Raw genomic sequence first — 24,379 nt, forward strand, 5'->3', positions numbered from 1 at the left:
GTATGATCTTCCAGGTATGATCTCAGCAGAATGTCTGTGTTCATATCAGTTGTAAAGACAGAACAAGAATCAGGGCCTTAGGCTTTCCACTGGATATTGAATGAGAGCAGCTTCATTTTTATCTACCAAATACACTGAACTTCTAAATAGGATTACATTTGAGGAGAGAAATAATTACGCTTGAAAACTATTACCGTAGTTGCTAGCTAGTCAAGAGGAGGAGGATTATAGACTTTTGTCTCAATTGATTTTATCTACTGCGCTGAGTCTTTTGCTTGGAGGAGCAAGTTAACCATCTCATCATCACACCTTCATATCACTTGCAAGGATCCTCATGTTGTGTCTGCTGTATCTCCTACTACTTTACATTACAAGTTTTCTGCTCTTTTGTCGAATTAGTGTCCTGACTATCCCCTGGTCAACCTATGTTTACTGCCAAAACTGTAATATTGCCTGCACTGATGTTCTCATCTGGAGTCATTTCCAGGTCACATAGGTCCATTTCTTCTTGATTGCCAATATTATATATATCAAGTAATCCACTATTTTCATATATTTCTTTCTTAATTTTGATTAAATAGCAGCCATGTCTTGTCATGTAGACTGCTGGAACCCATGTGGAAACTCAATAGGTAAATGTTGGTTGATTTATTGCTGTATTACACCTATGTCAGTATAGCCTGAAACTCTTGCCTCCTAAATTAGGTGAGTAGGCTCTTGCTCTTTTTAAAAAAGCAAATTCTAATTTTGAAACAATATCAAAGTTACAGAAGAGCTGCAAGTACCATGCAGGAACTTTTTGCCTGAACTATGTGAGGAAAAGTTGCCAACCTGTGGTCCAATCACCTCCAAATATTCTAGTGTATATTTCTTTTTTTAAATGTTATATGTATTATATATTGATTCACACAATTAAGTAAGCTAGAAAAAAATAAAATATTAAGAAAATCATTATGAAGAGGAAATACATTTACAGTATTGTACTAATAAAAAATCCATGTGTAAGTGGACTTGCACAGTACAGACTCCTTTGTTCAGGGGTCATTTGTAAATCAAAAACAGAGATGTCCAAAAGTGGTAAGATTTCAGGAACCATTAGGGCAGAGTTGTTAACATTGAAGCTATGTGAGGTAAGTCTATCTGTTTCTATTTATTTAGATTTTCTCTGGTGATATTCCATAAATTTGTATGTATCTTTCTGTGAAGGATTGCTCTTTTGCATTAGGGTTATTCTGTGTGTGTGTTTGTGTGTGTCTGTGTGTGTGCGTGTGTGTATGTATGTGATTCATTACTTACATATAACACCCAGTGCTTATAACAGATGCCCTCCTTACTACCCATCAGCCATTTAGCCCATCCCCCATTCAACTCCCTCCATCAACTCTCAGTTTGTTTTCTATTGTTAAGAGACTCCCTCCCCTCTTTGTCTTCCTTCCCATGTGTTCATCTGTTTTGTTTCTTAAATTCAATGTGTGAATGAAATCATTTGGTATTTGTCTTTATCTGACTTATTTCACTTAGCACAATACACTTTAGCTCCATCCATGTTGTTGCAAATGGCAAGATTTCATTCTTTTTGATGGCTGAGTAATAATATTCCAATGTATCTATATACTATATCCCCTTTATTCATTCATCAGTTGATGGACATTTAGGGTCTTTCCATAATTTGGCTACTGTTGAGTATATTGATACAAACAATGGAGTGAATGCACCCCTTCAAACTGGTATTTTTATATCTTTTGGGTAAATACCTAGTATTGCAATTGCTAGATCATAGGGTAGTTCTATTTTTACCTTCTTAAGGAACATCCATACTGTTTTCCAGAATGATTTCACCAGTCTATATTCCCACCAACAGTGTAAGAGGATTCCCCCTTTCTCCACATCCTAGCCAACACTTGTTGTTTCCTGTGTTGTTAATTTTAGCCATTCTGACAAGTATGAGGTAGTGTCTCATTGTGGTTTTTGATTTGTATTTCCCTTGATGATGAGTGATGTTGAGCATCTTTTCATGTGCCTGTTAGCTATCTGGACGTCTTCTTTGGAAAAATGTCTTCTGCCCATTCCTTAACCGCATCATTTGTTTTTTGGGTGTTGAGTTTGATGAGTTCTTTATAGATTTTGGAGATTAACCTTTTATAAGATATGCCATTTGCAAATATCTTCTCCCATTCTATAGGCTGCCTTTGATGATTGTTTCCTTTGCTGTACAGAAGATTTTATCTTTCTAGTGTGTATTTCTTACAAAGAGTTTCTCTGGCATAATTACAACACAACCATCAGCATCAGGAAATTAATCCTAATACATTTCTACAATTTAAATCTTAGACCCCATTCCAGTTTTGCCAAGTGTCTCAATATTGTCCTTTATAGTAAAGGTTTTTGTTCAGAATTATGTGCTGTATTTTGTTTCCGTGCCTCTTTAGTCTCTAGGATACTTTCAAAGATTATAGTTCTATTACTTTGCAAACTTCCCATAAATTCAGGTTTGTCTGATGTTTCCTCATGATTTAATTTACGTTATGCATCTTTGGGAGAAGAATCACAGAAATGATGCCGTGTTCTACTTATTGTATTCTATTATGTGTCAGATGATTTTAATGTTTCCCAACATTAGTGGTATATACTTAGCTCACTTGCTTAAGGATGGTATCTGTCAAGCTTTTCCACTGTAAAGTTATTCTTTTTCTCTCTTTATTTAGTAAGCATATCATGGGGAGATTTTTTTAAAAGATTTATTTATATAGTTTAAAGAGAGAGCACGAACAGGAGGTGCAGAGGGAGAGAAAATCTCAAGATCACTTTATGCTGAGCATAGAGCCTGATGCAGGGCTCAATCTCAGGACCCTGAGATAATGATCTGAGTGGAAACAAAGAATCAGATGCTTAACCGACTGTGCCACCCAGGCACCCCTCATAGAAGATATTTTTAACTATGTAAATATCCAATTCCTTATGATAGTTTTCATTTGTTACTTTAGGTATATCAATATGAACTCATGGTTTTCTATTTTATTCAGTGGGTCGTAAGACATTACTATCATTATTTATTTTGATTCTCAGTTTGTCTCAGATGTATCCACTGAAGGCCCTTCAAACTAGCTCCTGTGAATTCTTGAATATCCCCATCATTCTTTGAGTACTTGTTGTCTGGCATAAAATGATTTTCCAGGTTCGCCTTCTATTCTCCTTGCCCAAGCCCTGAGCTCAGCCATTTCTCCAAGGAAACCCTAGTTCCTGCAAGTGGATAATGATAATTAGAAGCTAGATTTATTTTTTTTTCTTTAAAGATTTTATTTATTTATTCATGAGAGACACACAGAGGGAGAGAGGCAGAGACACAGGCAGAAGGAGAAGCAGGCTCCAATGCAGGGACCCCGACCTGGGACTTGATCCCGGTTCTCCAGGATCAGGCCCTGAGCTGAAGGCAGCGCTAAACCGCTGAGCCACCTGGGCTGCCCTAGAAGCCAGATTTAAGTGGAAGGTGTACTCTTGTTATTGGGCTATCATTGCTTGCAGGCTGTTTTGGAGGATAGAACTTAGAGTATGTGTATATACATCCACACACATTTTAGGTCTGTATCTGAATCTATCAACATGTATCAGAATCCACACATTTTGTATCATTATCTTCAATTGCAACCAAAACCACAGGACTCATTCTACCTTCCTCTGATTTAGTACTTGTAACTCTCTTCCCTGGCAATACCAATCTGGTTTCCATTATCCTTAATATACTTAATTTGTTCAGTACTCCTGTATGTAACCAATTTTCCACTGCTGTTAGCACCCCATCCCCTGTTCACACTACTTTGGCTTATTTCTTATACTTGCTTCCCCCGCAATATGGGCTTTTTCTTCACTGGGCTCAGACTCTGTCTCCTCCCCAGTCTGGGCTACCTCCATGGGAGTACCCTCTTTCATCTACGCTGCTGATTATCTTCTCTACACTGTTGTGCTCTGACTCCCACACCTGGCTTCCTCTTCATATGAACACCTCCGTTACTATTTGGGCTGTCACCCTGCATCAAGTTCTCCCCATGTGTGGTTAGCCTCATCCCTCCCACTGGACTCTGACACCTAATGACAAGCTATTTCTTTACAAAGATGCTCTCCTCATCCCTCTCAACCTCTAAAACCCCTAGCCAGGCCACCTCTTCACATGGATTATTTCCTTCTTATCTTGTTCAGACTCTGACTCTCCACTCCAGACTTTCCTTTTCTCCCCCTGTTGGGGTTTGATAGCTTACATAGCTCACTCGTGACATGAAGCTGCTTTTCCTCAGCACTCCACACCAGGCTCTGCTTCCACCTAGATGCCTAACTTGTCCTGTCTGACTTCAAATCATTAGAACTGAATTATTCAGGAAGGAAAGAGGAAGGGAGAAAACAGAAGGAGAGAGATCTTTGATCTTTTTGCTTTCTTATAGTCACCCCAAATTTCCTCTTTCTCTTCTTTTTCTTTCTCTAAGGAATCATTTCTAATTTACTTTGGTACTTTTATCTTATTGAAGCTTTTGTCTTCCTAAGCAATGCTCCCAACCCTAGCTTCTCTGTTGTGTGTTATCCTTACATGAAAGTCATTGCCAGATGAAACTTGACATCCTGGGTGTTTGTTTAATATATACTATTTAATTTTAATTCATACCAGTATAAGAAATTATTGACTTAGCATGATGAGCTCTGATTTGCATACTCTTATTTAGAAGTAGAACCCTGCAGGAACTGGTAATATGTATCATTATTTTATTCATTTTATTTATTCAGGATGTTTTTATATTACACTGCAAAAATACTTTAAAAGAGAGAAAAATCTAGCCCATCAACCAGTAAATATGATTTTAATGAACATGTGACTTTCATCCCTACTGAATTGACTAAAGTCATCTATTATTTGGCAGTATCTACTTATATCCTTAGAGCAGTGAAATGCTCAAATAATTTGTAAGTAAAATAAATATACAATAAAAATGTAAACACAAAATGGTAATTTTCTGAGGTAGGCAAGAATCCTAAAAATGCTTTTTACTATGTTTATTGCTCATGTTGTTAGAGTGGGAAAAATATATACACATAAAACCATGAAAGTTTATAATATATTATAATATATTTAATGTTTAAGGAGGTATCTGGGAGTCTGATATAAACATATGTTCTAATCAGTCCACTATTTATTCATGTCCAAATGAACAAAGACACCACATTCTAGACAGTTTCCCATTGCCAGGCACAATAACCCTGCAGATACAGCAGAATTCTAATGCGATAAATTAAGAAAATAAAGGATGTTTGAATAGATATGCTGTTTTAAGTAAGAGTGATATGATTACCTAAATGCATATTATCTTTTTAATGGAAAGGCAACCGTTGTTGGCTTCCTCTACTATGAGTGAACAGAATTGCTTTCTTACTAATTTTAGTCAAAAATAGTCCAGTAACTGGCTGAGCAGCAGTGACTGAAACAAACCAAAGATTCCAAGTTATTTGAATTGCATCTGGTGACGAAAGTCATAAGATTTGTTCCACAGACACAGGCGTTGCATAGGAATGAGTGGAGAGGAAAGGAGCTAGTTTTGGGGTGCATTTTTTGTGTCAGGCACCATGATAACTACTTTATGTGTTATTTCATTTACTTCTCAGGCCACCCTGATAGCTACCTTCAATCTCAAATAACAGCAAATTCATAGAGAAATCAAATTACTTGCTTGATGGGTATACTTTATAATAGATACCATCTGGGGCAGACAAATAAAGCAATGTAAATGGCAGCTCCTGGAATTTGCATATGGTGGCCTCTCCTAAGTGTCAAGCACAACGTAGCTTCTTCCTCAACTTTTCAAGACATCCATTTCCTTCCTAAACAAGCTCCTTGTAATCATGTAGGAGGTTAGTAGGGCTTTATGAATGTTAAATAAAATCAAGATCAGAAACTATGTTTCTAGTTGAGTTTGCATATAAGATTTTCTTCAATGAGGAAATTGGCTAAAAATAAGAAATAATATTATATGGAATAGCAGAGATTCACTCAGAAGTTATTTATTAAATTTTCTCATCTTATATTAATAAAAAAAAACCAACCTTTTTTTTTTCCTTGACCATCTTCAGCTATAGAACCGTGATGACTTTTCATTAAAGGTGTAAGAATGAATGTAAAAGTTGTTTGATTTTATAGTCTTATATGGCTAATAATTATAAACATTTTTGCTTTTTCAATAGGGGCTCTATATGATTTTTTTTTATATTTGCCACTAATTCTCTGTTAGCGTTGGTGATGGGGTTTGATGGGTACCTCATAATGTCTTTTAAAATGTTACTAATGGAGCAGCCTGGGTGGTTCAGTGGTTTAGCGCTGCCTTTGGCCCAGGGCATGATCCTGAAGACCCATGATCACATCCTGTGACCAGCTCCCAGCATGGAGCCTGCTTCTCCCTCTGCCTGTGTCTCTGCCTCTCTCTCTCTCTGTTTCTCATGAATAAATAAAATCTTAAAAAATAATAATAATAACAAAAAAATAAAATGTTACTAATGATAAGATCAGCTGGACTTAAAGGTTGTACTTCAACTTTCACTTTACTTCCCCCCAATTTTTCTGGTAAAATGACAACATTTGGGGCGCCTGGGTGGCTCAGTTGGTTAAGCGTCTGCCTTTGGCTCAGGTCATGATCCCAGGGTCCTGGATTTGAGCCCTGCATAGGGCTCCCTGCTTAGTAGGGAGCCTGCCTCTCCCTCTCCCCCTGCTTACTGCTCTCCCTGCCTGAGCTTGTTCTCTCTCTCTCTCTCTATCTCTCTCTCTCCCTTAGTCAAATAAATAAATACAATCTTCAAAAAAATTAAAAAAATAAAATGACACCTTCTAAAACTATCTGTAATTTGGCTTTCTGGGATCACTTTGTGAAATAAAGGTTAGTTAAGAAAATATATACAAGTGCTTGAAAAAGAGGTGAAATTATTACAGTGGTATTTAATAAAGAGTTGGTCATTGTCACCTGTATGCGATTTTTTAAAAATTTCATTTCCTTGTGATTGTGTCCTTACCACCCCTATGTACCAACACATACTCATACAATATACATAATACATAGCCACACACCCCCTGTGCTTGGATCCTTGTTTTTCAACCCCTTGGTCTTAGCAGTCAAACAGCTTTGGACAAATCACTTACACTTCCAGGGTTTAATTTTCCTTGTTGAGCAACAGGAAAAGGACATATTTTTATTATTATGTGATTATAAAGATAAAGTGAGTTAATATACAGAGACAACATATATAGTCAATAAAAACTTTAGTTATCAACATAGGATTTATTCACTATCCTGTAAGACATGGCAATTGATTATATAAAATTTAGCACTTTATTAAATTTTACAATTATTTAAAAGTTTGGTGTGTATTAGTTTTATCTACCTCATTATATTTTATGTTGCTGAGGGCCCTCAAACTGTAAAATATACTTATGGGAAGAATCATTGAGGTTTTGAGTTTTGGAACTAAGAAAGAGTTTTAACCTCTATAGCACTAACAGTGCTATTTAAAAAATTATTCGAATGAATTACATATTTGGTTATGTGAACTAAAATGTGCGGTTAACAAAACCATTTTAATTAATTCATAGTTTGGTATTGTAGGCATATAATTGGAGATATGTTGAAAAAGTAATTTTGCTTGAAGCTGAATTTGAACTTGAGTACAATTTAATAAAATCAGAATTTTCAAAATTTAGGGTAAAAGTTTGACTGGTTTATGAACATTTATATTAAGTGTTGTAGCTACAAATAGAAATTGGTTCAGTAATCATGACCTGCCAAGTCATACTGAAGCCTGAGGCAAAAGGAAAAATCAGTAACACTGATCCTGTCACCAGGAATATTTGCTACCCATTAAATAATTATAGCAAAACCACTTGTGTATATATATGTGTGTGCATATTTACAGAGCTATACTGATTTTATAACTGTATATGCTTATTTATCTTGCATTTCAATGTCTTTTTTATGTCAGGAGAGTTGATAATTTTCAAAGAAGAGCTAAAATGATATTTTCATTGCTATCATCAAGGATAGGGAGTCCAAAAGGAGAATCAATTCAACAAGTGCTCTTTGAGTGGTTTAATTATGTAGTAGGTTTGCTGTTTATTAAGATACATCATCTGGGACTCATTTTGAAGATTTGCATCTAAGAAATAATAAAATAAATTTACTTTTTGTGCTACAGAATGATTACTGATTCTATCTTCATTTGACCTTTTGGTATTTTATTCACCAGGGCTTATTTTGCATGTATTTTGATTTTTTAAAAAATATGTTGCATTAAAATATTATTTCTATTGATGGGTGAAATTACTTTATTTCATCTCCACCACTCCTTATAATATAGATCCTCAATACTGAATTCTGTTGTTATTGATCATCATGTATGCATTCAAGCACTTGATTCACTTTATTATTGATAACTAATTTCCTGTTTCCCTGCAGGCATCTGAATTTGTGATTCCTGCTTTGCTCATTAAATTTAGGAAAATTGCTCATTCTACCACACCATCAGCTAAATGGTGCTTATGATTAATCTCAAGGTTTCTTTGTTCTAAGTGCTATCAGTGGTGTTTATTAAGTTTACTGGACATGCAAAAAGTTTTCAGAAAATTCTAACTGAATCCTACTTCTTAAGGAGAAGAAAATAGAAGAAGAAAATTCTAATTCGTAAGCAGAATTTACAGTGGACCTTGTATACCATACATACCAACAAATGATGATTATATATTTCCATGAAAATACAAATTTTACAAAGAATTATCTGGTTACCTTTTCACTTGGACATTCAACTGTTGAAAATCATCCTTTCAGAAGTATGATGGTTTGGCTTTGGAGTTTCGAATGACTAATTTTAATGACAATTTTAGAAAACATTATTGGATAGCTGTTTAATAAACTGTTTAGTAATAAAGACCAGCATTTCCATAACTTTTTGTTGTATTAGTTACTTGTTCTTTCATATTTTTATCTTGAAATGACCTTGCTGTTAGATAAATCACCTTTGGAATAACTGATGTGGCAATAAGGTGGTGTAAAAAATGTGGGTAGATGCATTTGGCACCTTCCTATGTATGTTGAAACTCAGGCCCTCACTTTCATTCCTTTTTAACCCTGATTATTATCACCTGCCACTACCACAAACTCACTCTACACAGGTGAGCAACGTGGTCCAAATGTGTCATTTTTTTCACAGAAATTAGGAACAGACATGCTTAAAAGGGGGATAATGGCAAAAGTATTAGAAATGTTAACTCTAAATGATTCTTTTCATTTGAATCTTATATAGAGAGGAACAATGTGGGCTGTAGGCTTGTGGGAATTCATTAGAACGGTTTAAAGGGTGTTTAACCTTAGACACAGTTAAGGAAGCCTAATTCCGGTTTAATAAAATGGTTCCAGGCACTGTGGAAAGTCTTACCAATAAAATGAACTCCGTCTTCCTTTGGGATGTGCTGTATCACTTACCAACCAGCACGCCAAACAGGAGGATTTCCAGTGATTACAAAATACATTGTTGTAGTTTAAACCACTTATGTTGAAAGCTTTACCTCCTTTAACAATATAAAAGTGGTAATTGTGCCTAGACATTGAATGTTACGCTTAGAATATATACCACACTTTTCCTCTCTTCTCTACTAAGTATTAAAAACAAACCCAGAAATGCCTCTGACAAGGCATCCAGTTTGGTACGTAATTTATAATGGAGTCTTTCTGAAATTTAATTTCTAAAAATACTAGACATTTTTGGTCATGTCTTCCCTCAACAAAGGCAATTTTTTATTGCCTCTGGTTACTTCATACTGTTAGTTTTCCTTTGACTTCCTTGGGTAAGCTTAGTTGTTTGTTTTGTAGGTGACAATCCCTTAAATAATAGCATTATTCAAAATTTTGTCTTCAGACTCTCCTCTCCACTCTCTGGGTTTCCCTGCCCTATACACTATCTCTTGGCAATCCTACTGTCATGCGCTATATGCTCATGAGTACCTAATCCATATCTCTAGCTTAGCATCTGCTCCGTAGGTCCACCTATCTGCAGCTATATTAAAAATATATATATATCCCTTTGGATGTGCTGCAAATATCTATATTCAATCCCAAAGTGCTCCTGCTTTGAGTTCTTCCATTTTAGTAAAACCACACAATTTCTCCACCTACCTGAGCCTGAAAGCTATCCTAAACTCTGTCCCTGAACCATTCCATCAAATTCTGTCCATTGTTCCCCTTCATAAGCTCTCAAATTGCTCTGCTTTTTGCAGTTACTATACCACCACCGTAATTTTGCCTCTGTTGTTTCTCAGATTACTAGAACAGTCACCTAGCTCCAGATTCCCTGCCTTGAGTCTTGTCACTCCCCAAGCCCATTTCTGCACTGCACAGAGCTGTGCTTCTGGACAATCGTCCTGGAGGTCTTCTTAAACTTGCTAGTTCTCACTTCTCAGCCCTTTCTCTTCTTGCTATCTCCTCCTACCTGTCAAAGTTACAATCAAATCACTTCCTCTAGGCCTGAGGCCATGCAATTCCCTGGTTTATAATACAGTCTTTATCCCTCTTCCCTGTTATAACTTCCACTTGTTGTGTAGGTACAGGTTCAGAGTCCTACCTTTGGGGAAGAAACCTTGACCAGTAATCTGTAAATGCCTTGGCTGGCCCTCCTCTCCATACTCTCAATACTTTGTGCTTTTTTTTGTTATTTTATTGTACCTACTCAGTTCTTTGTCTGCTTTCCCAGCAGAAGACTTCAGTAGTAGATAGGAGACCTTCGGGGAGCAAATCTGATCACATGTATAAACTCCTGCCAAATTGCCAAAGGAAAGGATTTGAACAGAGGAGTCTCAGAAAGCAACTAAACCACCCCGAATCATAGTGGGGGTAAAAACAATAAAGGTTGGGAATGGGCTGGAAATGAGACCTGTTTGTGCTCACTAGTAGGTACAGCCAACTCACATATTATGTTACATTGTACAGCACATTTTGTAGCATTTTGTTACTTGGAGATTGTTTTTGAAATATTTGTTTCATTCTCCTCATGCATTTTAGGCTGCCTGTGGTAGAAGACTTTAATCCCTACCAGATATAACATCAGAGGTCAGGCTCCAGAGTTGAAGAATAAGATTCCAGTCTCAGAAATAACAACAACCTCATGGGAATGTGCCAATAAAGTGATCATAGACAGGATGGTGATCAGTGAGATATAAATGGATTGTAACTGATAAATATACTTTGGAGTAGAGATTTAAAACGATTTAAGGAAAATTTTAAGAAAATGAATGAAAGAAAATGTTAAAGAAAAGTTCAAGTTTTTATATTGGAAAACAACTGAAAAGAAATAATGTTAGTGTTAAATTGCATATTTATTTTAACCCACGATTTAAAAAATAAACTATTTTTTTTCAGTACTGTGACCAAGTGGCTAATAATGGTATTATTCTGACCATCACTGGTATTTTTTGAAGCGATCATATGTAGATTCTTTGGCCTATGTATTTGATCTCTTTTTTCATATTTGAACTCTAATACTATTCTCCATTTATAGGAAGCAAGTATCTTTGGAGAATAGCTGATTTCATGTCCCAGGCTAGGAAAAAATCAATTTGGATTTGAAAAACTAGTTTTTGCTAGAAATTTTGCTTTCAGAAAATCTCAGAGTACAAAAAGGTAATAACAGCATAAAATGCTCCCAGGTTAATTTGTGATGACCAAATATTCCAAATAATATAATAAGAATAATGATTATAGTTGCATGGAAAATTGAAGTTGTGATATGAATCATAATGATACTTCAAAGAGAAAAATTTATAGAGCATGTTGCAGGGCTGTTGTAATATAAAGGAAGGGTAACTATAGTAGGATATGCTTAATATAAAACTTATTTTTACTGAGCAGAAGAGCTTTGAAATATAGACCTATTTTGTATTTTTTATTAAATATATACCAACTTACAGCATGTAGCTTGAATCACTAGCTGTGTAAACAGGGTTGTGAAAATTTAACTTGTTAGGTACTATATAAAATGGCTGCAGAATTCCTAAAAATGCCTGGTATTTAAAGCTGTTTTGTTTAGTCTTCCCTCATTGGTACTTGTGAGTATCTCCAAGGCCCATGTGAGAACATTAAGCTGTGTGTGTGTGTGTGTGTGTGTGTGTGTGTGTGTGAGAGAGAGAGACCCATCTTCCACCGTTGGCTACTTCCTTTATCCTTTGCTCTGTGTTTCTCATGGTGCAATATACAGAGACTCTCTCCTTTGGGGTCCCATTACCACTATAGGTGCCTTCATAGGCAGCATTTTAAATGACTCCAGATCTGTTTATCCTCACCTATGTGGCTCCACAACTGGTTTATGGAATATAGTTATCCATCCTTCCCATAAAACCTTTGGGAGCACAAAGTGCCCAATGTAGCTACCTCTCCTTTGCTTCTGCTGCTAGAGCTGATAACCAACAATTGCTCCCTTGTAACTTTTGTGTGACAGGTTTAGCAAAAGCTACAACATCCCTTAACTGCATATGGCATGTAGCAGTTTCTGCGGGAAATCCCACTGAAACCCTTGTCTTTTGACTTGCAACAAAGGGGGAGCACACTCAACCCCCCTTCTTTGCTGGTTTAGATAAGACTCAGAGCACACCTGTCTCTCAGCCCTTCCTTCTCTCTCACACAGCTCACCAATCTTGTTTTCTGATCTCTGTCTGAATGACTTTTATGTCCTCAGGCTGAACAAGGTCTTTAACCTGTTCTTTGCCATCCTGTTTGAAATGTCTGAATGCCAATCTCTCTCACCTCAGTTTGGCATCTGAAATCTATTGTTTTTGGCACTCAGACACAATTTCATTTTAATATCCAGTTAGATGTGTTTCCCATAATGCTAGTGCATTGGGACAATATAAGGAAATAGCAAGAGAATGGGTTTTATAACACTGATCAAATAAAGGTTTGAAAATGTGATTTCAAAGAAAGGTACTAGGGTACAGACTCATTATTCATCACTCAAGGTTTGCATCATTGTGATCCTAGGTGGTAACTTCCAATTGATTGGTGGATAACACAAATCAGATACCCTGGGCAGGTTTGATATAATAAAATTGTGTGTGTGTAGGGAGCTGGGGAGAAGTCCTGTAACATTGCTATAATCCAGAACAGTATTAAAATACTTATTATTGGAAGCAGCCTAAAAATTGCAAGACTAGAAATTTTGAAGAGATAAACCCACAGGATTGATAGTTTTAAAAAGTAATGCATTTTATAATCATCGTATGTATGTATATTTTGCCTGGTATTTTAAGTGTTTAAGAGAAAAGAACTAAATTTTTAGGTTTTGTGTTTTGTTTTTGTTTTTGTTTTTGTTTTAGGACATGGTTAGTAGACACTGTCAGCTTTCTAAAGAGATTATACCTTGCCTCTCAATGGTATAAGTTGCAAAGAATTTGCAACCATCTTTAATCTACCACATTAACTATATAAAAATATTCCCCAGAGACTCTTTCTAAAAATTTTAAATGTCTTAACAAGTTATTTTTCTATATGTAAACTATTTTATACGGCAAAGCTTAACAGATTGATCATTAATTACATTGCAAGTAACGGTTAGTATACCTCTTCACAACATAAAAGTGCCAGAGACATTAAATAATCATAGCAATAGTTAAAGCAATTAACTTTACATTAGAAGAAAGTAAAATACAAAGACGTAAAATGGTGTGAATGAAACCCCAGGGAGCCACTGTTAGGGCCATGTCACCATTAGTTTACCTTTTTAAGAACTATGTGTGAGACACTGTACTAAGTGTTTTGTCCAGATTGTCTCACTTATTCTTCATAAAACCCAGTGAGGTATGTTATATTATTGTTTGGACAATTGCATGGTTGTACAATTGTGTATTTATAATTGTGAGGAAATGATAACTTGAATTAAGTAAATTGCCCAAAGTCAAAAGATTAAAAATGGCTAAATTCATCCAGGGCTCTGGGACTAAACCACTAGGCGAAATCTGAAACCTCACAGCTCTGTGTTGAACAAGGATGTCTTGAGTACCCTCCTCTATGGTAGTAACATGATTAAGGAAGTTTCTGCTTTGTGTGTGTGTGTGTTTTAAAATGGACTTTTCCTATCAATATGTGGGTCCTTTCTTCCAGTTCTTTCTTGAATAAGAGATTCATTGAATATGTTTAGTGCTTTCAATTATATCTTATACTTTTTTAGCTTAATTTTATAAAACTTTGAAATAATTATGTAGAAAAAATCATCCATTATTTCACTTTCAATAGTCAATTATTATTTATACCTTCAACTGCTTATTACCCTTCCTATATATGTTTTCTACATTGTTGACACTGCATTTACTATTTTGTCACCTGCTTTGTATTTTTGTTTACCATGTAATAAACATGTTCTGCTGTTATTGAAAACATTTTAAACAACATATTAAACATTTTTATATTAAAGAACACCTCAAACATATGCAAAAAATAGAGTGGTATAGTGAACCCCATGTATCCATTATGCAGCATCAAAATACCTAATAATTCATCCAAAACTATTCCTACTCCCTTTTGCTCCAACTCCTATATCATTTCATCTAAACATTACTTTCAATATTTGAATGTTATTCAATCTCATCATGAACCATATTTTCTTATATAAAAAGTTCTAGTTATAAAGTTGAAATCTTATCATGATGTCCTGACTAGATTATCCACACTGTTCTATGATTATATTAAGAAGAAAAAAATGTATTTGTGCTCTTATGAGAACATCTGTGCCATATGAAGCTTTCTCTAATTAACTCCCATGCTGCTGCTGAATCCTCAACAAAATTCTGTAACATTTACATGACATATTGACATACCAAATATATCAGGTTAATGAAAAAGCAAGGCTCTGGAATTAATCACTCTTGAAACCATAAAATCACAACTAGTAGCTTTGAATACACACAATAAATTGCAGACACAGTTGAGGGTTCTGAGGCAAGCATTAGAGAGTGAACACACCTTTCACCTTAAAATGTTAACGGCTCTGCAATGTAAAAGCTTTCTTTTCATTATAGACTCCATTTGTTTTAACCTTCCATTGGCCCTCACCTTTGCCCCAAATAGTATTTATCAGCCTGATTTATATATTTCTTGTCCACAAAATGAAGCAAGTGAAAAATGCTTGCCTTCCAAATACTGCCTCAGAGGCCTTGCTAAAATTCTCTCAATAATCTTTACATCAGCAAAAATAATTTTAGAAAAAAAAAGTCTGTGTGACAAGAACTAGGGATTGTTTATGAGGTAAAAGAATGTCTTAGAGCCAAATGCAAGGCCATCGGGTTACGTGACCATAGGCTAAAGTCTATCAACAATTCCCCTTAAAAATCCATTTCTAAAAGGTTTACAGCTCTGCTGATGTGGTTACCATGGGTCCCAATCTGACTTAAAAAAAAAAAAAAAGTTGTGATCTTTTAAATTACATTTGCCAATACATTTGGGCTGAGGACTTAACGAAAAAGGACAAAAGTAAAGTATTTTACTCCGAAGCATATTTACTCTTTCTACATTAATTAACTTTTTTCTGCAAATATGTGCTCATTCTAAGGTTTGAGATACAAATTAGGAACTATTTTTGCATTGTTGGCTCACTTTGCATTTAATTCCCATCCTTTCTCTCTCTCTCTAGTCCACTAGGTACATGGATGTTAAAATTGCACTCATGTCTCATATATTCACCAGTGTAATTTATTATTTTTATTCATAAATGTTTGCTCCCATTTATTGAATGCTTACCATGTGTCAGGCACTTTACCTCAAAGCTTCACCACACAACCATGCAAGATAGACTTTACTACTCCTTAGATTAAGTGAACTGAACTTCAGAAAGATTAAGAAACCGGCCTGTAAACACTCAGGTATTTGGGTTGTGGAAGAGCATAGTTTGAATACAAAGCCTATCTATTCTTGAGTATTTTCTGAATAGGTGATAGATGGATCTTGTTCTCATCATGTTCGTGTCCTTCAGTCACTTTGACTATTGATATAATAAAATACTATTAATTTCAGTTATATCATTGGCCTCTTTGAGTGGAAAACATAATTCAAATAAGTATATTAAACGTCTTTATTTACAGATAATACAAGTTAAATTTAGAAGCATCTTTAAAAACTAGTTTAGCCCAATACAAAAACAAAAAAAACAAAAAAAAAAACAAAAAAAAAACAGGTTTTCTTATTCTTTCAACATTTTGGTTCTAAATCTAAAACATTCTGTATCTTTGTCCTCTGCCAGAGACATGGAACTTAGCACCTACCATCTGAACTCTTAGCATCCCATCTGCCATGTCTAGCAAATTAAATCTAATTTTTTTATAAAAACAAAAAGAATTTTAGCATCATGGTGATTAATTATTGCTTTTAAAACACTATTTCACTTAACCTTTGCTTCATGCCTTTCTCTGTTTGGGTTCATGGTTCTTGTTAAAGTACTTCTTTTCATGGTTCTTTTTAGTGGAGCTCTGTGGGCATCAAAATCCTTCAGTCTCTTTATGTCTGATATATTTTGATTTTTGTCATGAGAGTTTGGACGGGTTATAGAATTTTAGACTAACAGCTATTTTCCTTCAGCATTTATTGTTGCTTTTGAGAAGTATGTTGTAAATGTAAGTGCTTTTTTCTTTATAAGTAAAATGTCTTTGTTAGGAAATATGACTCCAGAGGTAACTTTGACTAGGTTTTTCTTTGATATTCTGAAATTTCACTGTGATGTGTTTAGATGTAAATTTACCATATTTATGCTTCTTGACATTCGATTTTCATTTTCTATCTGAGAAAACAAATTTTTAAAATTCTGAAAAACACTAAATAAGTATCTCTTTTAGTATGGCCTTCTTTCTTTTTTTGAGAGGGGAGGGGCAGCGGGAGAGGGAGAGATTAAATCCCAAGCAGGCTTCATGACCAGTGGAGCCTGACTTCAAGGCTTCATCTCACAACCATGAGATCATGACCTGAGCCAAAACCAAGAGTCAGATGCTTAACGGAACCACCCAGGAGCCCCTTAATATTGCCTTCTTATCTACTCCTCTTTTTTCAAAATCTAGAATTCCTCTTAGGCATTTGTGAGCACTTCTCATTCTGGCCTCCATGTTGCTCTCTTAATTCTGCTTTCAAATATTAAACAAGCATTTTTATCTTTCTATATTACTTTCATGGCTACCATTCAGTTTTCTAATTTTCTATTTATCTATTTTTTTGTTCATTGGCTTTTTTTAATGTCAATGTAAAAGATATTTTTTTATTCCCAGGATTTCAAATTGGTTCTTTTTTTTTTTTATTATTGTTATTCATAGCCACCTACTTTTTTTCCTGAAAACTTTTCTTCACCTTCTTTTTAAAAATAAATATAGAACATTTTTAAATCTCTGCTAAAATGTCATGTATGTATAGTTTTTAGACTGCTGTGTTTTTCTAATTTCTCAGGCAGGAGTAAATTTCTTATTTATAAAATGTGTAAGCTATCTTTCATGACCTTGATTTTCCTCATGTAGTATAGAATTTTAGTTTGTGATATTGTTCTAGGTTTTTCTTCTTAGCCGTTTTTTCTGTAAAAATTTCTTCACATCTGGTTTTTCAGTTGTTTCTACTCGGCTGCTTTCCGGTGCAGCTGTTAGGTGGGTGGTTTTATGGTGAATCTTTGTTTCCTTCCTCACCATATCCTCTCTCTAGCTCTTCTTCTAACAATGATCCACTGAGATAGTGATTTTGGTTTTGAGTCTGACTATATCTTTTGGAAATCTAAACAAGATAAAGATGTATTTATTTTTTTGAATTTTGAATTTTTTTAGTTTTTTTGAAATTTTTTTTAAATTAACCTATTAGATTAAATTGGAACAAAAATTCACAAACCATCTTGAGCAGAAATTTTACAGTGACATACTACTTAGAATCCTAAGATCACATAATGTCATGAGAAACCTTTCATTGTGTAAAAGAAATGAAGTTTAAATTCAGAAGGGACAAGGAACTTACATGATGCCACACATTTGGTGAGTGGAACATAGAAACTAAAACCAATTCTCTAGACTTCTCACTTCTCAACCCCACTTACTTAATCCTTCTTGAGCAAAATACTCATTGACTTCTGAGAAGACCGATGTTTTCATTAGAAGAAATAGTTGTCTTAAAGTATCTCCAACTCTAGATTAATAGTGGTGCATAAGACTGATTTGTCCTATACATATATTTATTTAGTTCCCATAGAGCTAATAGTTTACATGGTTTCTACTGCTAAAAGTGAGAGATAAAAAAAAAATACAGACTCCAACACTTGGCAACTTTAGGCCACGGTCTAGCCTGACAATAATTGCCAGAGATGATAACTACTGTGTCCATTTAGATGGAACATTGTTGTTACTTCTGTGTTCCCCATCTAGCTGCCTTATTCATTCATACTGCTCACCTCTCCTCTGAGGTAGTGATCTCTGATCTCAACACTCACAGTGCTGTAACACATCATTGCATTTTCATGTCTCTGCTACAATGGTGCCTTATAAATATTTACTATAAACACCTTATTATTACACATTAGTTTTATCAGATTAAGTATTTTCTAGCAAAGCAAAATACTTCGTAGCAGACATTATTTTCTAGCACCCAGGGGAGTCCTGGCAGGTGCAGGAATTTTGCAAAGTTAGAGAGCATGAAAGAGAGCTTACACACCTGGGGAGCAGATGACAAAGAGTTTAGGAGCCAGGCAAAGGGAGAACAGAGTGCTGATGGTGTGTTTCACTTTATTTCTAATAGTGCTGGCAATTACCCTATAGCCTTTGCTCTACTACTGGGCAGTAGAAGGTCTTTATCATCTTCCTGCCCCTTTCCCATGAGGGCACAATTACTTGTGGAACTCAGGGTCTCTCTAAAATTGAGTTCTGGGGCTAAGAGAAACTACTTTAAGCCTGGAGGTCCTCCTCATTTGCCCTCTGTACCAATAGTGCTGTCCCCTTATTTCACTAGGGGTAAACTGAGTGTTAAGTAAGAGGAATTATAATGCACATCAGTCAGCAGCCAGAAAAATACCACTCCAGTGGCAGCTCTTTAGAAAACTGCCCTGTTTGTTGTAGAACTGATCAACAAAAAGACCCCCCCCCCCCCCCGCAAATGATTATTTCATCTCTGTGTGTGCATAACTTTTCTTAAGACTTTACAATTACTGATCTATTCTTTAGCAATCCTGGCCATACATCCAGATTCTAAATGCCACTAGCCAAACCTAATAGTCGTTTGACTTTTCTGCCTCCTGGCTATCTTTAGCTCATTATCTTGGAAATCACCAGGCTGAATTACAGTATATTTTTGTATTTGTACACATACAGAGATAAATGTCCCCTGACATCCAGTAATATTCCTCAGAGAGTGCTTAGATAGTATGGAGTACAGTGTGGTAGAATTTTTCTTCATAGCTTTTGTACTACACTGCAAACTATGCAAAAGCCCCCATTTGTTTGCTCTTATGGCGTCTTAGGCTGACGTCCATTGTACCAAATGGAAATACCAAAATGTATTTGTTTCCTAGGGCTACCACGACGAGAATCCCATAGACGTGGTGCTTTAACAACAGAATTTGACCCGAGCTGAAGACAGATGTTTAACTGACTGAGCCACCTAAGTGCCCCCTAAATTACTCTTATAAATTCCAGATCTAGCCATATATATACTCAGAGATAGATGAGGGGTATAATTTTCTCTTTAAAATGAGTGAGGGCAGAAAACAACATGAGGAAAGAAATAATGAGAAAACATGAAAGGATAAACGTATATTGGGAAAGGCTGTCATTTAATTATATGTTGGTTTCCATGTCAGATAAAATAACCCATCATCTATACCTTCAAAGGACTCCTAACTAACTTAGGAACAAATATGTTCGAATACTTAGGAATCCGTAGGAATAAACTATGGACAAAGTCGTATCAATGTGTAGGATTGTGTCACGAGGATTAACAGAGACCAAATTCCATTGCGGTCTTAAAAAATGGCTGTGGGTTTTGGTGAGTAAAAGTGGTGACTTCGTTGAGGACATTGGGTTAGAGTGGGACTTTTAAGGATAAAAGGGGGAAAACAGCACAATTTAAATGATTTGTTCCAGAATTTGGAAATCATGGATGGTGAAATTATCAGGAGGCAGTTGAAAAAGAAAAACCAGCACAGTTTCGTAGCACAAATCTTGTAATTATTCTACTGACTAACATATTACCTTTTTAAAAATGTTCTTTCAGCTGTGAACAAGGAATCGTCATGAACATTTCAATCATAACATAAATTAAGTCTATCCAGCATAAGCTTCATGTTTTCAATGGATAAATAGCTAATTAGTCATCACAAAATGACTTATCCTTCTGTCTAGCTGGCATTGGAGCTGAAGTTCTGAGATTTAGGTCATGCATCATAAGGTGATGGGTTCCCCCACCCGATAATAAGCAAAGGAGAAAAAGGAAATATAGAAAAATGTATCAGATGTTTTGATGTCAGTAATCTATTACTCTAAGCTCATACGAAAATTCTCATTAGCTTAAAATGTGATGATTGGCAACTACTTTATGTCACTTTATCCTATACACATTCCATGGCATTGCTTAATTTTGTTCTTATCTTTTTAGCTCTAGGTGTTGCTTCCAATTCTTCATCATCCAATGACAGTTTACATTGTCTTCAACAGAAAAATCAGCCCACACTTTAGGTCCATCTCTTGGAAAATATGTGTCGTCCATTGATGTTGGCTGAGTTTCTTTCTTTTCTTTTTTTTTCCTGACTTGGCACAGTTTACACTTTTCTCATGTCTATTTTAGGAGGTATATGTCCTAGCACAGAATGCAATTAGGAGTACAGAGTGTTCTAAACTAGTTTCCATTTGCAATTATTTAATAATAGATTATTTTGATTGCTTTGAATAGTGTATGAAGTATTCCTTGGAATTCAGGTTTTACATTGATTTATTATAGTTTTTTTTCCAGACTTTGTTATAGATGATAGTAATTAAGGTTATTTTAAATGTTTTACTAAAGGTGTATTGCAAACCAATTAAAAGATAATTAGATTCTAAGTATTTACTGTATGCTTTCCTATAAGAAGTTGGAATCCCTTTCTTCTGGATGCTGTTCCTTGGAGTGTTGAAACTCAGAGTCATTCCTTATCCTACCTCTTCTCTGATCCACCCCCCAACCCATTCTCTGCCTTTGTATTTTAGGTGGGGTCCAAGATGATCACCCTCATTCATGTGTCAGGTAGCTTCTGGATGGATTTGCCTAGCAGCGGGTACTATCAGGAGATTGGAAGTGAGAGAAGGAGAGTCCAAGGCTTGCCCCCTCCTTCCTCCTTCCTTCCTTTCTTTTTTCCTTCCTGTCCATCTGTCTTTTTATCAGTGTTAATTATTTGTACGTGTGTATGTATGTTTTTAACTTTTGTTACTAAAGTATGGTTAACGTACAATGTTATTGTCCAAGACATTTCTACACCTCTCTATTTGCATCAAACAACATATCCATCTGTACCTGTGTTCCTGTTCCTCTAGGAACAGTTCCTTCCTCCTGGTGAGATAGGCTCTTTTGGGTACCAATAACCCCATCTATTCCCTTTGTCCCAGCCTGTGTGTAGTAGCAGCTTCTGCTACTTCTAATCTCAGGGTTACCACATTTTCCTCTAGCTTAGAGTCCCAGGTGTATCTATTAAACCAATGTCACTTCTGTTTTAAATACTTGGAATACCTGGAATCTTTTTTCTGGTTGGATCCTGACTGATTTATTCCATTTCTTTTTTCATTAGCTGATGATTGGTAAAATCACACTTTCTCTTACTTATCACACAATCTCTGTTATTATTGTCATCATCATTGATAATGATTTCTGTGTATTGCTGTCTGCAGGGCACAGTGATCACTACTGTAGTTGGAGTCAGGGATAAGAAAGACTAGGTCCAAGAGGTAAAAATGATAAGATGGAAAGCAGAAATGTTGACACATTAAGGTTCTAAGTTCACAGATGGCTCAAAATATGGAACTTGTTAAATGAAAATACTAGTGGGGAGTATTGGAGCCTCTGATTTGACAAAGCTTGGGGATAGAATTTGTTTATTCATTCACCGATAATTATAGGCTCTAACCAAATGGCAGGGTCTTTGCTAGGCTCTAGGATGAGGTACTAGGTAAGTCTAGGAACATAGAAGATGCAGGGGGGACTGCATCCCTTCTGGAGACCCTAGGAGAAAATTCACTCTTTGCCTTTTTCAGCTTCTAGAAGCTGCCTATATTCCTTGGCTTATAACCTCCTTCCACCTTCAAATCCAGCAATTAAATCACTCCAAGACCTCTGCTTCTCTGACTATCCGCCCTTACCTCTTCTACTTATAAGAATCCTTATGATTACTGAGTACCTAACCAAATGATGCAGAACAGTCTCCCCATCTCTAAATCCTTAACTTAATCACATATGCAAAGTCTCTTGCTATATAAGGTGACATCTAGACAGGTTTCAAGGATTAGGATATGGGCATCTTTGAGGGACTATTATTCTGTCTACCACACCTTTGCCATACCCCTGTGAAGCACTGTATGGTCACAATCAGACTTTGCAAAGGAGATTCTAAAAGCAATAGGTAAACCCCAGCTGAGTGCCACATGCCTTTCGTCCCCTCCCTCTCCCATGATCACCTTCTCAGCAGTTCTGCTCCCTGGTGAACTTTGCACGGAGTCCAGAGAAAGACTCTCCTCAGTTGTTGCCTCCTCTGTTCAGGCCTTGGCCTTCAGGAGCCTGCTCCCTTGCTCTCCTGGGTCTTCCTCTCCTGTTTTGAAGCTGGTGGCATGGTGGTTGCCCTGCCGGCTTTCTGAGAAAAATGACAGAGAAGCTAGTCAGCAGCTACCTGGATTTGCAACCTAAGCTGCACAGCACGGGCTCCAGGCTTGCCATGGGCAGGTTTACCATGTGAGGGTGCAGCATTCAATTCTACAAGTTAACAAGTATCCACCGGCAGCTTTCTTGGAAGTAAGAGTGCATCAATGTCAGGGAACAGCTGCCACCAACAATATATCAGCAACACCAATATTTCTGTTTTTTCGAAACAAAGTGAGAATTGACCAATATCAAGGAGCAATGCTGTGGGATTAGAAGGAAAAAAAGTGAAGCAGTACTTAGAAAATGACCCCGGAAGCAGTAGAGACACAGATATTCCAAAAGGCTATGTGGATTTAGTGTCTCCTATTAATGTGTCGTGCATGTCTTAATGAAAGCAAAGAGCATGGGTTTGACAACTGTTTCCAAAAAGGCATGACTTTCTTGGAATCTGATTGTGATGAACAATTGTTTATTACTGTAGCATTTAATCAACCGGTTAAGGTCTATTCAATGAGATTGCAAAGGCCAGCTAATGGTTGGGGGTCTAAGAAGTAGAAAGAAGTGACCAACTCAAGCTCTAGAACTAACAGAGGATAATATGAAAGAAGTTGGCATTGTCCCACCTTCATTATTATCAATCTTAATAGTGTAACTATAGTTGTTTGGTCCAATCAAGGTAAAGAAACAATAATTTTATATCTTACCGTTATTGGTACTGTAGTCCAGATAACAAATATGAATGACTTTAAACCAGTAGTTGGCAAAAAAGGAGAAAGCCACAAAAGACACCAGAAGACCATATTGCATTCAGGTTTATAGCTTCCGGATAATTGCTTGATTCTCCGCAGAGACTGTCAATAACCCATTCACTGCTATTACCAATAAATCATTGCTTTTGTTCAGATGTATCAATAGTCTTTTTATTGTAATCTTGATACATGCAATGCTAAATTAAAAGTCACTGGTTTTCCCAAGCTTTAAAAAAAGCAATAGCTAACTCCCCAGCTTTAAGATAAACTGGCGAAGTTGCATTGTTTCCCAACACCCCTCTTTTTAGGAAAGAGTTTTCAAAATCAGAGAAGTGGCGAGCCCCCTTGGCAGAATTGATGAGGAACCACCAGTTCCTGGATAGTCAGTGGAAAACTTTTGTTGAAGAACAACTTTATTGTATTTTTTTGGAGGATTTCTCTGAAATTCCAGTTTAAGTGACAGCAAATAAGTAGGCAATGACACATGGTGTCATTTTTTCTAAGCAACTGGAAATAGGCGTGTTTTGTGTGAAATGAGGGCACAGTAGTAGGCAGCTGTAGGATCTTCCAGCAGTGGTTGGACCCACGCATCTGAGACATCCCGTCCTACTGATAGCCATAAGTAGTGCCACTTCATATACTCAAAGGACAATGGCAAATGCATAAAAATCCCATGTGAAGGGATATTTCTAGATTATGGCCTCATGTATTCTAAGGGGACTCTTCCTAATATTCCACTGAATATTTTGAGGA

At 36.1% G+C, this 24,379-nt stretch overlaps 1 pseudogene; it reads left to right on the forward strand.

The window, feature by feature from the left end:
* Window positions 1-22,822: 22,822 nt before the first annotated feature.
* On the forward strand, window positions 22,823-23,696 carry LOC111095752 (annotated as a pseudogene).
* The last annotated feature ends 683 nt before the right edge of the window (window positions 23,697-24,379 follow it).

This window comes from Canis lupus, chromosome 4 (genome assembly GCF_011100685.1).
Source record: "Canis lupus familiaris isolate Mischka breed German Shepherd chromosome 4, alternate assembly UU_Cfam_GSD_1.0, whole genome shotgun sequence".
NCBI classification, from domain to species: domain Eukaryota; kingdom Metazoa; phylum Chordata; class Mammalia; order Carnivora; family Canidae; genus Canis; species Canis lupus.